Source organism: Triticum dicoccoides, chromosome 6B, assembly GCF_002162155.2.
Source record: "Triticum dicoccoides isolate Atlit2015 ecotype Zavitan chromosome 6B, WEW_v2.0, whole genome shotgun sequence".
Classification (NCBI taxonomy): Eukaryota; Viridiplantae; Streptophyta; class Magnoliopsida; order Poales; family Poaceae; genus Triticum; species Triticum dicoccoides.
In genome coordinates this window covers 87,509,162-87,524,212 of record NC_041391.1, presented here as the reverse complement: position 1 = coordinate 87,524,212, position 15,051 = coordinate 87,509,162, and the positions used below count along the sequence as shown (strand labels likewise).

General features: G+C 45.1%; 1 long non-coding RNA gene across 1 annotated transcript; it reads right to left on the bottom strand.

The window, feature by feature from the left end:
- Window positions 1-5,424: 5,424 nt before the first annotated feature.
- On the bottom strand, window positions 5,425-8,144 carry LOC119320326. Its single transcript, XR_005154915.1, has 3 exons — window positions 7,135-8,144; window positions 6,442-6,556; window positions 5,425-5,585 (listed from the first exon to the last, which is right to left on the bottom strand). It is a non-coding gene; the product is annotated as an uncharacterized LOC119320326 (long non-coding RNA).
- Window positions 8,145-15,051: the final 6,907 nt, after the last annotated feature.

The window sequence follows — 15,051 nt, the reverse complement described above, 5'->3', positions numbered from 1 at the left end:
ATTGTATGTATAATTAACTTTTTTTATACTCACCATGATGTCACGCATGGCCCATCTAACCACATGAGGGACCCGACAGGCAGCCTATCGTGTCGGCAGCGCTACACAAGCCCATTTTGCCAGGTTCACATCGATCTTTCCCCTTTTCTCGTTTCCCTTCCAAATCCCTTGCCCTCTCTCTCCATTTGCGCCTCCAAATCTCGATGGCGAAAGCATGACAGCGAGCTGGGCGTCGGGCGGCGGCGGCTGCGGCGAGAAGAGCGGCGGCGACCGCAAGTTAGGTCGAACCCTGGGTCCTGGAAGCAGGTGGGGCGGATTCAGTGGAACAGGAGGCAGCGGCGGCGGATCGAGTGGAACAGGGGAGGGGGGTTTCGTGGGCGGCGAAGGGCCTGGAGTACCGATGGCTAGGGTTTCTTCAGTGCTACACTTTGGTGGCAAAAAGGTATGTTCTTTACCGTTGTTCTTTACATCCCAGCAATGTCGCCCAAAAATCATGACCTGTGGCCCTTACAAGCTCCATCTATTTGGTCATTAGGAAACTCCGGGTGGCCGTGTCTGCATAAATGCAGACAATTTTGACAGCGCATTAGTGGGATGTGTGTTTGAGGTTAGTGTACTGAGCATGATCTTCGAACTACAGCTATTACTGCGGTCAAGCTGCAAAACATTTCAGTGTTTAACGCTTGCAGCGACAAGTTCAGTTATAAATTGACTTGAATTTCTCATGACTTATTTAGGATGATATCACTTCTGAGTATGTTGAATGGGTTGATGGGGAGTGGGATAGCAAAGCAAAGCCAGTCATTAAGTATCTTGCCATGAAGAACAAGAAACTGGAGACTAAGATTACAGAATATGAAGCTGAAATTAAAAGGAATGAGAAAGAAAAGAGGGCAATGATTAAGATGCACAAGGAAATATTGCTCTATAGGGATAGGATTTTAGGATTTGGAGGTCTTCTGTATCTTGGCCTGCTTGCCATTATGATTGCTGTCATAGTTACCAAGTAGATTGTTCATAAAGTTATTGACATCATTGTAATTGACATGATGAAATGCTAATGAATTATTTGCTATTCAGTTTATGGGCATAATGTAACAGACATTGCAGCAGAAATAACATGGGGCCATCATGATTGGTAGACAATGCACTTTTGGCATGTTCTACATTTGGCAGACACTGCACTTTTGGCATGTTCTATATTTGGTAAGTGATGCACATGGGCACATCACATAGCAACACTACTGATTTGTACAGCAGCCCAGTTCATTGTCTTGTTGCAACATAGGAGCAACATCTAGCAGCACCTACACGTTTGATGCAACACTTAAGCAAAACAATAGTACATATTCAATATTCTGAAATTTAACTGAACTTGACACTTAGGGTAAGCAGTAGATATTCAGTTCTTCAGCCACAAAGAACCCGACCAAACCGTACCGATTGCATAACTTATATGCTTACATATAAAAGCATACCTAACCAACATCAAGCCCAAAATAATGCTAACTTATATGCTGAAACATATAACAGCATACCTAACTTAAGATAACCAGCAGCTTCCTCCTCCTTCAGCAATTGTGCCCATCTTCACTTCTTTAGAAATTTGAGGCGGCGTGAGCGGCGCACCACACACGGAGAAGCCTTCTTCTTGACCGCCGTCCTGTTCGACAGCTGCGCCACCGGAGCCTGAGCCACCTGATCCTGAGCCACCTCCTCTTCTTCCACCTTCACTATGTCAGGGTGGAGGGGAAGGAGCTCGATGGGCATTGTCTTGCCACCCTCGACGGCGACCGGTGCTACCATCTGCATGGCGTCCTCCTCGCCCTCCTCATGGTCATCAGGGATGAGGAGTACCTCGTCCACGTTGTCCTCCACGACGTCGGAGCCCAACGGCAGGACTGGCTTCGGCACGTGGCGTACCTGGTAGTCTGGGCGCGCAGGGAGAGCGAGCTCGACGTCGACGCGCTCCTCCCTCGACGTGACGCATGCTAGATCTGGCTGCAGCGTCATGGTGGTGGAGCAGTACATCCACCACCTTGCGCGCCGAATAGGGGAGTCGCTGAGCGTGGCCTCTCACATTGCCCAGACAAGGAGGAGAGCCGGCAGGACACCGCGGTCGTAGGGGAAGGCGCGCTTCTTCTCGGCGTCGGTGAGGACTTTGACGAGGCCACGCGCGTGGTTGACCAACATCTCCGTGCTGAGGAACCAGCCGCACACCTCCGTCAACTGCGCGCGCCACCCCTCATCATCGCCGGTGAGCTCCATCATCGCTCTCTGCCAGCCGAGGCTTTTCTCCATGGAGGCGGCTACAACGGTCGCCGGCGAGGGTTTTCTCGATCTACTGTAGGTGGGGATAAGAGAGGAGTTCAAACCGGTGCGCGAGGTAGGTGGGTGAATGTGTGGTGGGGAGTGGTAAGTTACTTATTTAATGGCAGTTAGGACATGGGGAGGGGAAATTACAATGTTCTTTCTACTATGTATAACTAATTTATTTAGGTCAGATTTTGTTGTTTATTTAGAGATATAAAAGGTTGACACTCCCACTAAACAAAGTGTCGATCGAGTTGCTACAATATATAGGAACCAAACACAATGCTAAACGTCGAACTAAATTTGATGCCATAATGTGAAAAGGATATACTGTCCTTTTCACTCGATTCATCCGTAAAAAATTAAAGCAAGTGTTCTACTCTTCTTCCTTCTCCACTTTTATGCACATCATAAAAGACAAGATAAGTTAATGAATGATAAAATTTTCAATAATCCACAATGCATACAAACACTTACTTCTGATTTAGTTTGCATTTCTTGCTACGTTTAGTGTGTCCTAGCAATTTGCAAGCGTCGTACCGGGTTTTCAACTCATCAAAAGAGAGTGGTCTACCATTTTTTGAGACAGGGCGGTTCTCATCTACCTTTGTTGCACCCTTGCTTGACACTTTCATAGGATCTTTCACTGCGACCATGTTGCCTTCACCATCGTCTACATATTCAACAGCACACTTACTGAAGTCATTTGTATTCTTGCTCAAATTTCCCTATAGCAGATCATACTCATGACTCTTAGCTATCACAGCCTTCAAACTATCCTGTAACTGATCTTACAAAGCTGGGTGTTTGCATGCCGCATGCGTAGCTTCTGACGCTAACACAGTGACCCGGCTATATTTCATTCTTTCCTCGGCCCCAGTCCAACCAAATCCCAATAGATCGCTTGAGCGCCTCGCGGGCAGTCCCAACCTTGCTTGTTTCGTGAACCGAACAAGAACTAAACACTTTGGTATTTCAGATATGTTCAAGTACTTCAGTACATGGAATATGTGCTTGCAAGGTAGACCCGTTCGAATCATTCTTCTGCAGCTGCACCGTATAGGTTCTGTGGAATTTACTGGTGTATACTCCACCCAAAAACGGCTATTCCGGTTATTCTTCCGGGCCATGATGTACTGCTGTGATCCGTCTCCCAGATTAATTTCTACAATCTACATGCCGTCAATTTTTCTAAGATCATCTTGCAACATATAGAAGTTTGCTGGAGTGAAGACGTGAGAAGTAGCTATCTCAAGTTCCCTCGAGCTAGTAACTGGCACCGGTAAACTCTGTGAGGCCGTGTAGTCATCTCGCGCCTCGTTTTCACGGATACGTACAACGGCGTTCTCATAATGCAAAATCATATCCACCAGGGTCATTTCACCGTCTAGGTGCAGGTGAAGGCATGAGTTCAGGCTTTCACTCCGCTGGTTGCTTTTCATGCCAAGCCAAAAACCCTCTGTCAGATAAGCCGCGGCCCACAGTCTCCTCTTCTTATACATCCGTATCAACCATGTTACAGTTTTTTCCGACTGCCATCTTTTGGTAAACGCGTGCCATCTCTCCTCAAATGTGGCTGTGGACGTGCTGTAGTACAGAAGAGTTCGGAACTCCTTCAAGGACTTGTGACTGAGGTGAATCTTCTTATTTTTTTTCTATATGCCACGTACATATACGGTGCCACATGTCTGGCAAGACTTCGCGAATTTCCTTGATCATCGCAGCGTCGGCGTCTATGATTACACTTCGGCATCTTTTGACACATGGACCTCAAAAAAGTCTGCAGCAGCCACACGTATGTCTGTTCGATCTCGTCCAAAACTATGGCACAACCAAAAACAATGGTCTTCTGGTGATTGTTAAGACCAACAAAAGGTATGAATGGCATACCATAGCGGTTCATCTTGTACGTGCTGTCAAATACAAGCACGTTGCCGAAGTCCTTAGAGTCATGAAGAGATTGGGAGTCACACCAGAACATCCTATTCAAGTGTCCTTCCTTATCTAGCATGTACTCGAAAAAGAAGCTAGGATCCCTCTGTTTCCTACTGGCCATGATGCCTATGGCTGTGGCAGCATCACCTTTTGAAAGCAGCTTCCTCTTCTCCCTGGCGCAAAGGTTGTATATTTCACGCCTGGTAAAACCAACACCGCCATACCATACATGTTTGCTGATGAGGGAATCCATCATGTCGTGAATTCTAATCCCTGCAGCTCCCATGGACATTATCTCATGCTTCGGGAACTCTTTGATTTTTCTGTGGGACCAAAGAAAATGTACCTCGTACGGTCCTGCCAACATATGGCTATGCTTGTCCTCAAAACTTGCAACATACCAAACCCCACGCTTTTGGTCAAGCTTGACGGTCAGGTGTGCTTCGCAAAAGCGGCGTGTCTCGGCTCTGAGCCTACGGCTGTGTCCTTCCTCGGTTAGCAACCTGCTGTCACGTTTCCCTTGTCTGGAACAAACAAACCGCCTATAACGCATATGATGTGACTCGGTTTTGCTATACCTGATCTTATTCTTTCTAATGCTGAAAACATTAACTCTAGCATAGCTGTTGTAGAAATCATATGCAGCATCGTGAGTCATAAAAGTCATGTCCATTATTTGCATGAACATATCCCTCTTATCATATGCACTGGCAGTATCTTGGACATTCTTTGCCCCACCATCTTCTGTCACCTACACAATCAAAACATAGCCATGAAAACAGTTTTCTATGGTTTAACATTACTTTCATCGAACATTGATTACACATATACCTCACTCATTATGACTGATGACTGCGAATCCCCAGAATCAGCTGCATCTAATGGTTCGTCGTTAAGGCCTGTCTGCGCGTCGGATTCACCATAATAGCCGTATGCATTATGACATTCGGAAATGAACTGAAAAATACAACGCAAATACATAATTACTTATCATATAATATTCCAGAATGAATTCAATTTGCATGCCAATAAATTTTTTCACTTACGTACCTGACTAATGTAATCTTTATTTGAGAGCTCCGAATTGTTTTCCTGACAATCATCATGCTCATCCATCTACAAATTTTCAACACAAAAATATAATGTTGTCGGATGGCACCAAAAAATTACAACATGATAATGCCACTCACATTAAAATCTTCCCATTCGTTCCCATTCTCTGACTGATCTCCAAGATCTGAATTTTCATCATCTGACCAATCTTCTATCCAGTCTTTCATCAGTTCTCCAAACTCCATGTCTACCATCATATCAGTTAACTCCTCGTCCGCCATTTCCTACAACAAATGATGAAAACATTATCAATGATGAAATATCAACACATAGCACACGATCACGGATGTTATGTAAACAACCCCAACCGAGGCCGTTCAGATCTGCCAAACCAAGTCAGGAAGATGGGCACTACAAAACCTAGCTAGATCAGTGGTCACCTCTGCCGCCGGATACCCTAGGTTAGCAGCCACATCAAATAACGATAGTCCTGGTGGACACAGCCGATGGCAACCGACGCTACGTGAACCCTACACTAAAGAAATCCAAATCACGAGGAGCAGCACTACCGGAACAAGATCCACGATCACATGCGCCGTCGGGTAGGTAGGTTACCCACCCCGCTAGGTTAACCACTACCTCTGACGGCGGCAGTTCGTTCGATTTTGCCGCGAGCGAGACTAGAGGTGTGCGGGGGGATGCGGGATGTGGTACCTGTGAGCGCTGGATATTCACGACGTTGCCGCGCCCGCTGTCTGACGAGATCGCCGGCGATGAGATAGCCGCACGCTGCTGGAGACCTACCGCGTGAATTATGGAGCTGCGTGAATGCTCGCGAGATTGATGTGGAGCTGCGTGAATGATTGGATCCGGCAGGTCCTAGGTGGTCGTGGGGTCATGTGATGTTTTTTTTGAACCAGGGTAGTGTACGTATACGGACTGGGCTATACAGGGCTTGGTAGGGCTAGACAGGGCTTGGACCTGGGCTACGGCAGGCCTGGAAAAAACCAAACTCGCGGGGACAGAAATGCCCCTCGGAAATTAGGTTAGGGGGGAGCACCGGAGCAGGGCTCACCAAACAAAGCATGTTCATCTAAATAAAAAGGCCGGAGAAGCATCATACCACTATCGGTGACTTACACATAGAACTTGATCTTGGAGGTGGGCTGGGGCTCTTTGGTGCTAGCTCTTCAATTTTTAGATAAAGTTGGTTGTTCTTCTCCGGGTCTCCTTCCATAAACAATGGATGGCCTTTCTGCACAAAAAGTATACATATGTATTAAGCATACAGTAGCGGCAGCAGCAGCATACAAAGCTACAAAATATCAAACCTAGAAAAACAAAGTGGTAGGGTAGCAAATGGTGTTTCCAAACTTCAAAGAATTATGTTACGTGACTTGAAATCTTGTACTGTATTGTCTTTCACCCTTTAGAAGAGAGGATAGAAATGTTTATCAATGTTTCAGACTCAACTATCATTTTAGATATCTTGTGTTTAAACTTCGCTAATGGCAGAGGCAGACCAAATTATGGTGTATCCAGGATGGATTACTTGTGGTACTAAACAGATAATGGGGTTGTAACTGTTTTGTATATGATACTAACCACATGCTTTGATAGAATCTTCAGAAACTAGAAAAAAATATAATTAGTTTCCCATATATTGGAGGGTCAATCTAACAAAAAATATAACCGCATTATCAGAGCACTTAATATATTGGAGGATCAGAGTAAATAGAAAATAATAGAATGAGTTTCAAACTGGACTGTAGTACTACTTTTCAGAGTCAATTAAATGCCTAGAAGACAAATATATATTCAAATTCACTCCACCTTGAGGCATGAGCTCCAGCAGCAGCAGTTGTACTTCTACAATAAATCAAATCATCTCCTACAAATTTCAACGAAGGCGCATTTTGGGACCTGAAAACATCAAAAAGGACTAGCACTGGCTAGTCAAAGATCAGCAAGTACACATGGATCTATATATCAAACCAACCCAATTCGTCGTTGCCAGTTCACTACCACCGATCAACTAATTTAAGATCAACCAGGAAGCAGCTTATTGATTTGACATGTGGTGCCTTTTTTATGTTTGGCTGAGACCAATATCAAATTGTCCACTCGACAACGACACAATATCAAACAATATTAATGGTCCCATGTTCCAACTACAACCCTGTAAGCAACTTCTGTATACCCTAAGCTGTCTGAACTTGCACCTATCCTTTTCATTATCAGCATTGTGCTGTTGTTGCCTGGAAAACTTAATGATGCAGGAGTGTACAGAACAATACCAGGCAGCATCACTACCTAATTTATTAGCCAACCCACTACAAAGTGATGCACGTCAAATCATGAAAGATGTGATTTATGCTACCTACCCCCCTTGACTGCTCGTAAGTGCTAACTCATACTATGTTCTACCTACAGTTGCAAAGCTGTCCCCACCACTGAAAATAATAAACCAGTGGCCTCTTGATTTCTAAAAAAATGCGCAACTGAGGTAGAACCAATGTTCCATGTACTCCTAGGTAGTAGATTCCTAATGGGGAAAGTGAGGCCGATGAGCAACTGGAGGAGGGAGCCACGCTTGCACGAGTACCGCAGGGTCAACTTCCGCAGCCCACCCCATGTCGAGAACGGCAAAGATGTTGAGGAGGGTCTGGAGTTGCTAAAGAAGTGGAGCTCAAGGACGACGAGCGCCCACCCCATGCCGCCTCCATGCCTCCAGATCGAGTGCCGCCTCGTAGTCATCCCACCAGATTGAGGAACAGGGGCTCGATTGAATAGACGAGAAAATAAGGGATTTGTAGGCAGAGGGGGAGCTCCTCGGGGGAGTAGAGTAGTGGGGCGCGGCACGGAGGGGAGCGGCGGCGTCGTGGAGCTGCGGGGAGGGCGACAGCGCGGCCGCATGGAGCTACGACGAGAGGACGATGGCGGCGGCTCCACATCTCCCACGCTTCTCCTGCCGTGTGCACGTGAGGACAACGGCGAAGGGAAAGTGGACGACGGGGATCCGGCAAGCTGGACGACAGAGACGGCAGCGGCGTGGGGAGCAGCTAGGGTTAGGGTTTGGGTGGAGGCGGCGTAGAGGAGGGGCAGGGACACGCAAGTGCAGGAGGAGGTCGCCGCCACAAGAGCGGCCCCAATTTATACCCCAAGACGCGAAATGACGAAGATGCCCTCGCGGGGCATCGATTTTACATGCGGTGGCAGCGCGGTTTGGACACTGTTTCGATCCACAGTGTCGCTTTTTTTATCCAACGGTCGGTGTCATCCCGAGGCGAGATCCGTGTTGGGTAACATAGCAGAAATTCAAAAATTTCCTACGAGTCACCAAGATCTATCTATGGAGAGACTAGCAACGAGAGAGAGGAGAGTGCATCTACATACCCTTGTAGATCGCTAAGCGGAAGCGTTCAAGAGAACAGGGTTGAGGGAGTCGTACTCGTCGTGATCCAAATCAGCGAAGATCCTAGTGCCGAACGGACGACACCTCCGTGTTCAACACACGTGCAGCCCAGTGGCGTCTCCCATGCCTTGATCCAGCAAGGAGAGAGGGAGAGGTTGGGGAAGACTCCGTCCAGCAGCTGCACAACGGCATGGTGGTGATGGAGGAGCGTGGTATTCCAGCAGGGCTTCGCCAAGCACCGCGAGAGACGAGGAGGGAGAGAGGTAGGGCTGCGCCAGGGAGAGGAGAAACTCATATATCTGCAGCCCCCCAATACCTCAAGTATATATAGGGGAAGGAGAGGGGCTGCGCCCCCATCTAGGGTTCCCTCCCTAGGGGTGGCGGCAGCCCCAAAACCCATCTAGGGTGCGGCCAAGGGGGGAGAGGGGGAAACTTGCCCCCCAAGTAAGGTTGAGGCGCCCCCTCCCCAAACCCTAGGCGCCTTGGGCCTTGGTGGGGGCGCACCAGCCTACCTGGGGCTGGTCCCCTCCCACACTTGGCCCATGCAGCCCTCTTGGGCCGGTGGCCCCACCTGGTGGACCCCCGGGACCCTCCCGGTGTCCCGGTACGTTACCGATAGCACCCGAAACTTTACCGGTGACCAAAACAGGACTTCCCATATATAAATCTTTACCTCCGGACCATTCCGGAACTCCTCGTGACGTCCGGGATCTCATCCAGGACTCTGAACAACATTCGGTAACCACGTATATCTATTCCCTATAACCCTAGCGTCATCGAACCTTAAGTGTGTAGACCCTACGGGTTCGGGAACCATGCAGACATGACCGAGACAACTCTCCGGCCAATAACCAACAGCGGGATCTGGATACCCATGTTGGCTCCCACATGTTCCAGGATGATCTCATCGGATGAACCACGATATCAAGGATTCAATCAATCCCGTATACAATTCCCTTTGTCTAGCGGTATAGTACTTGCCCGAGATTCGATCGTCGGTATCCCGATACCTTCTTCAATCTCGTTACCGGCAAGTCTATTTACTCGTTACGTAACACATCATCCTGTGATCAACTCCTTGATCACATTGTGCACATTATGATGATGTCCTACCGAGTGGGCCCAGAGATACCTCTCCGTCACACGGAGTGACAAATCCCAGTCTCGATTCGTGCCAACCCAACAGACACTTTCGGAGATACCCGTAGTGCACCTTTATAGCCACCCAGTTACGTTGTGACGTTTGGCACACCCAAAGCATTCGTATGATATCCGGGAGTTTCACAATCTCATGGTCTAAGGAAATGATACTTGACATTAGAAAAGCTTTAGCATACGAACTACACGATCTTGTGCTAGGATTAGGATTGGGTCTTGTCCATCACATCATTCTCCTAATGATGTGATCCCATTATCAATGACATCCAATGTCCATGGTCAGGAAACCATGACCATCTGTTGATCAACGAGCTAGTCAACTAGAGACTCACTAGGGACATATTGTGATCTATGTATTCACACATGTATTGCGGTTTCCGGTCAATACAATTATAGCATGAATAATAGACAATTATCATGAACAAGGAAATACAATAATAACCATTTTATTATTGCCTCTAGGGCATATTTCCAACAGTCTCCCACTTGCACTAGAGTCAATAATCTAGTTCACATCACTATGTGATTGTAATGAATCGACACCCATGGGGTTTGATCATATCTCACTTGTGAGAGAGGTTATTAGTCAACGGATCTGAACCTTTCAGATCCGTGTGTGCTTTGCAAATCTCTATGTCATCTCCTAGATGCAGCTACCACGCTCTATTTGGAGCTATTCCAAATAACTGTTCTACTATACGAATCCGTTTTACTACTCAGAATAATCCGGATTAGTGTCAAAGTTTGCATCGGTGTAACCCTTTACCACGAACTCTTGTACCACCTCCATAATCGAGAAAATTCCTTAGTCTACTAGTTACTAAGGATAAGTTTGACCGCTGTCCTATGATCCATTCCTAGATCACTCTTGTACCCCTTGACTGACTCATGGGAAGGCACACTTCCGGTGCGGTACACAACATAGCATACTATAGAGCCTACGTCTGAAGCATAGGGGACGACCTTCGTCCTTTCTCTCTCTTATGCCGTGTTCATGTCTTGAGTCTTACTCAATACTCACACCATACAACACAGCCAAGAACTCCTTCTTTGCTGATCTATTTTGAACTCCTTCAAAATCTTGTCATGGTATGTATTCATTTGAAAGTACTATTAAGCGTTTTGATCTATCCTTATAGATCTTGATGCTCAATGTTCAAGTAGCTTAATCCAGGTCTTCCATTGAAAAACACTTCTCAAATAACCCTATATGCTTTCCAGAAATTCTACATCATTTCCGATCAACAATATGTCAACAACATATACTCATCAGAAATGCTATAGTGCTCCCACTCACTTCTTTGGAAATACAAGTTTCTCATAAACTTTGTATAAACCCAAAATCTTTGATCGTCTCATCAAAGCGTATATTCCAACTCCGAGATGCTTACTCCAGTCCTTAGAAGGATTGCTGGAGCTTTGCACACTTGTTAGCATCTTTCAGGATTGACAAAACCTTCTGGTTGTATCACATACAACCTTTCCTCAAGTATAACGTCGAGGAAACAATGTTTTGACATCCTATCTGTAAGATTTCATAAATCATGCAGTAATTGCTAATATAATTCCAACAGACTCTTAGCATCGCTACGAATGAGAAAGTCTCATCGCAGTCAACTCCTTGAACTTGTCGGAAAACATCTTAACGACAAGTCGAGCTTTCTTAGGGGTGATACTTACCATCATTGTCTGTCTTTCTTTAAAATCCATCTATACCCAACAGCCTTATGACCATCAAGTATTTCTTCCAAAGTCTACACTTTGTTTTCATACATGGATCCTCTCTCGGATTTTATGGCCTCTAGCCATTTGTCGGAATCCGGGCCCACCATCGCTTCTCCATAGCTCGTAGGTTCATTGTTGTCTAGCAACATGACCTCCAAGACAGGATTACCATACCACTCTGAAGCAGTACGCGTCCTTGTCGTCCCACGAGGTTCGGTAGTGACTTGATCCGAAGCTTCATGATCACTATCATCAGCTTCCACTTCAATTGGTGTAGGTGCCACAGGAACAACTTCCTGTGCCCTGCTACACACTAGTTGTAGTGACGGTTCAATAACCATATCAAGTCTCCACCATCCTCCCACTCAATTCTTTAGAGAGAAACCTTTCCTCGAGAAAGGATCCGTTTCTAGAAACAATATTTTGCTTCCGGATCTGAAATAGGAGGTATACCCAACTGTTTTGGGTGTCCTATGAAGATTTATTTATCCGCTTTGGGTTCGAGCTCATCATGATAAAACCTTTTCATATAAGCGTCGCAGCCCCAAACTTTCAAGAAACGACAGCTTAGGTTTCTCTAAAACCATAGTTCATACGGTGTCATCTCAACAGAACTATGTGGTGCCCTATTTAAAGTGAACGCGGTTGTCTCTAATGCCTAACCCATGAATGATAGTGGTAATTCGATAAGAGACATCATGGTATGCCCCATATCCAATAGGGTGCATCTATGATGTTCGGACACACCATCACACTATGGTGTTCCAGGCGGTGCTAGTTGTGAAACAATTTCCACAATGTCTCAATTGTGTACCAAACTCGTTACTCAGATATTCATCTCTATGATCACATCATAGACATTTTATCCTCTTGTCACGAAGATCTTCAACTTCACTCTGAAATTACTTGAACCTTTCAATAATTGAGACTTGTGTTTCATCAAGTAAATATACTCAACATCTACTCAAATCATCTACGAAGTAAGAACATAACGATGTTTTGCATGCCTCAGCACTCATTGGACTGCACACATCAAAAATGTGTTACTTCCAACAAGTTGCTATCTTGTTCCATCTTACTAAAAACGAGGCTCTTCAGTCATCTTGCCCATGTGGTATGATTTGCATATCTCAAGTGATTCAAAATCAAGTGAGTCCAAACGATCCATCTGCATGGAGTTTCTTCATGCATACACACCAATAGACATGGTTCGCATGTCTCAAACTTTTCAAAAACGAGTGAGTCCAAAGATCCATCAACATGGAGCTTCTTCATGCGTTTTATACCAATATGACTTACATGGCAGTGCCACAAGTAAGTGGTACTATCATTACTATCTTATATCTTTTGGCATGAACATGTGTATCACTACTATCGAGATTCAATAAACCATTCATTTTAGGTGCAAGACCATTGAAGGTATTATTCAAATAAACAGAGTAACCATTATTCTCCTTAAATGAATAACCGTATTGCGATAGACATAATCCAATCATGTCTATGCTCAACGCAAACACCAAATAACAATTATTTAGGTTTAACACCAATCTCGATGGTAGAGGGAGCAGGCGATGCTTGATCACATCAACCTTGGAAACACTTCCAACACACATCGTCATCTCACTTTTAGCTAGTCTCCATTTATTCCGTAGCCTTTTATTTCGAGTTACTAACACTTAGTAACCGAACCGGTATCTATTACCATGGTGCTACTAGGGGTGCTAGAAAAGTACACATTTAATTCAATGTATATCCAATATACTTCTGTTAACCTTGCCTGCCTTATTTTCTACCAAGTATCTAGGGTGGTTCTGCTTTAGTGTCCGTTCCTCTCATTACAGAAGCACTTAGTCTCGGGTTTGGGTTCAACATTGGGTTTCTCCACTGGTGCAGCAACTGATTTGTTGTTTCATGAAGTACCCCTTGTTGCCCTTGCCCTTCTTGAAACTAGTGGTTTCACCAACCATCAACGATTGATGCTCCTTCTTGATTTATACTTTTGTGGTGTCAAACATCGTGAATATTTCAAGGATCATCATATCTATCCCTGATATGTTATAGTTCATCACAAAGCTCTAGTAGCTTGGTGGCAATGTCTTTGGAGAAACATCACTATCTCATCTGGAAGATTAACTCCCACTCGATTCAAGTGATTGTTGTACTCAGACAATCTGAGCACAAGTTCAACGATTGAGATTTTCTCCCTTAGTTTGTAGGCTAGAAAACTCGTCGGGGGTCTTATACCTCTTGACGTGGACACGAGCCTGAAATCCCAATTTCAGCCCTCAGAACATCTCATATGTTCCGTGATGTTTCAAAAATGTCTTCGGTGCCTCAATTCTAACTGTTTAACATTACTGAACTATCACGTAGTTATCAAAACGTGTATCTCAGATGTTCGCAACATCCACAGACGACGTTCGAGGTTTAGCACACCGAGCGGTGCATTAAGGACATAAGCCTTCTACGCAGCAATGAGGACAATCCTCAGTTTATGGACCCAGTCCGCATAATTGCGACTATCAACTTTCAACTATATTTTCTCTAGGAACATATCTAAACGGTAGAACTAAAGCGCGAGCTATGACATAATTTGCAAAAACCTTTTGACTATGTTCAGGATAATTAAGTTCATCTAATGAACTCCCACTCAGATAGACATCCCTCTAGTCATCTTAAGTGATACTTGATCCGAGTCAACTAGGCTGTGTCCGATCATCACGTGAGACGGACTAGTCATCATCGGTGAACATCTTCATGTTGATCGTATCCACTATACGACTCATGTTCGACCTTTCGGTCTCTTGTGTTCCGAGGCCATGTCTGTACATGCTAGGCTCGTCAAGTCAACCTAAGTGTTTCGCGTGTGTAAATCTGGCTTACACCCGTTGTATGTGAATGTTAGAATCTATCACACCCGATCATCACGTGGTGCTTCAAAACAACGAACTTTCGCAATGGTGCACAGTTAGGGGGAACACTTTCTTGAAATTATTATGAGGGGTCATCTTATTTACTACCGTCGTTCTAAGCAAATAAGATGTATAAACATGATAAACATCACATGCAATCAAATAGTGACATGATATGGCCAATATCATTTTGCTCCTTTTGATCTCCATCTTCGGGGCTCCATGATCATCATCGTCACCGGCATGACACCATGATCTCCATCATCATGTCTCCATGAAGTTGTCTCGCCAACTATTACTTTTACTACTATGGCTAACGGTTAGCAATAAAGTAAAGTAATTACATGGCGTTGTTCAATGACACGCAGGTCATACAATAAATTAAGACAACTCCTATGGCTCCTGCCGGTTGTCATACTCATTGACATGCAAGTCATGATTCCTATTACAAGAACATGATCAATCTCATACATCACATATCATTCATCACATTCTTTTTGGCCATATAACATCACATAGCATACCCTGCAAAAACAAGTT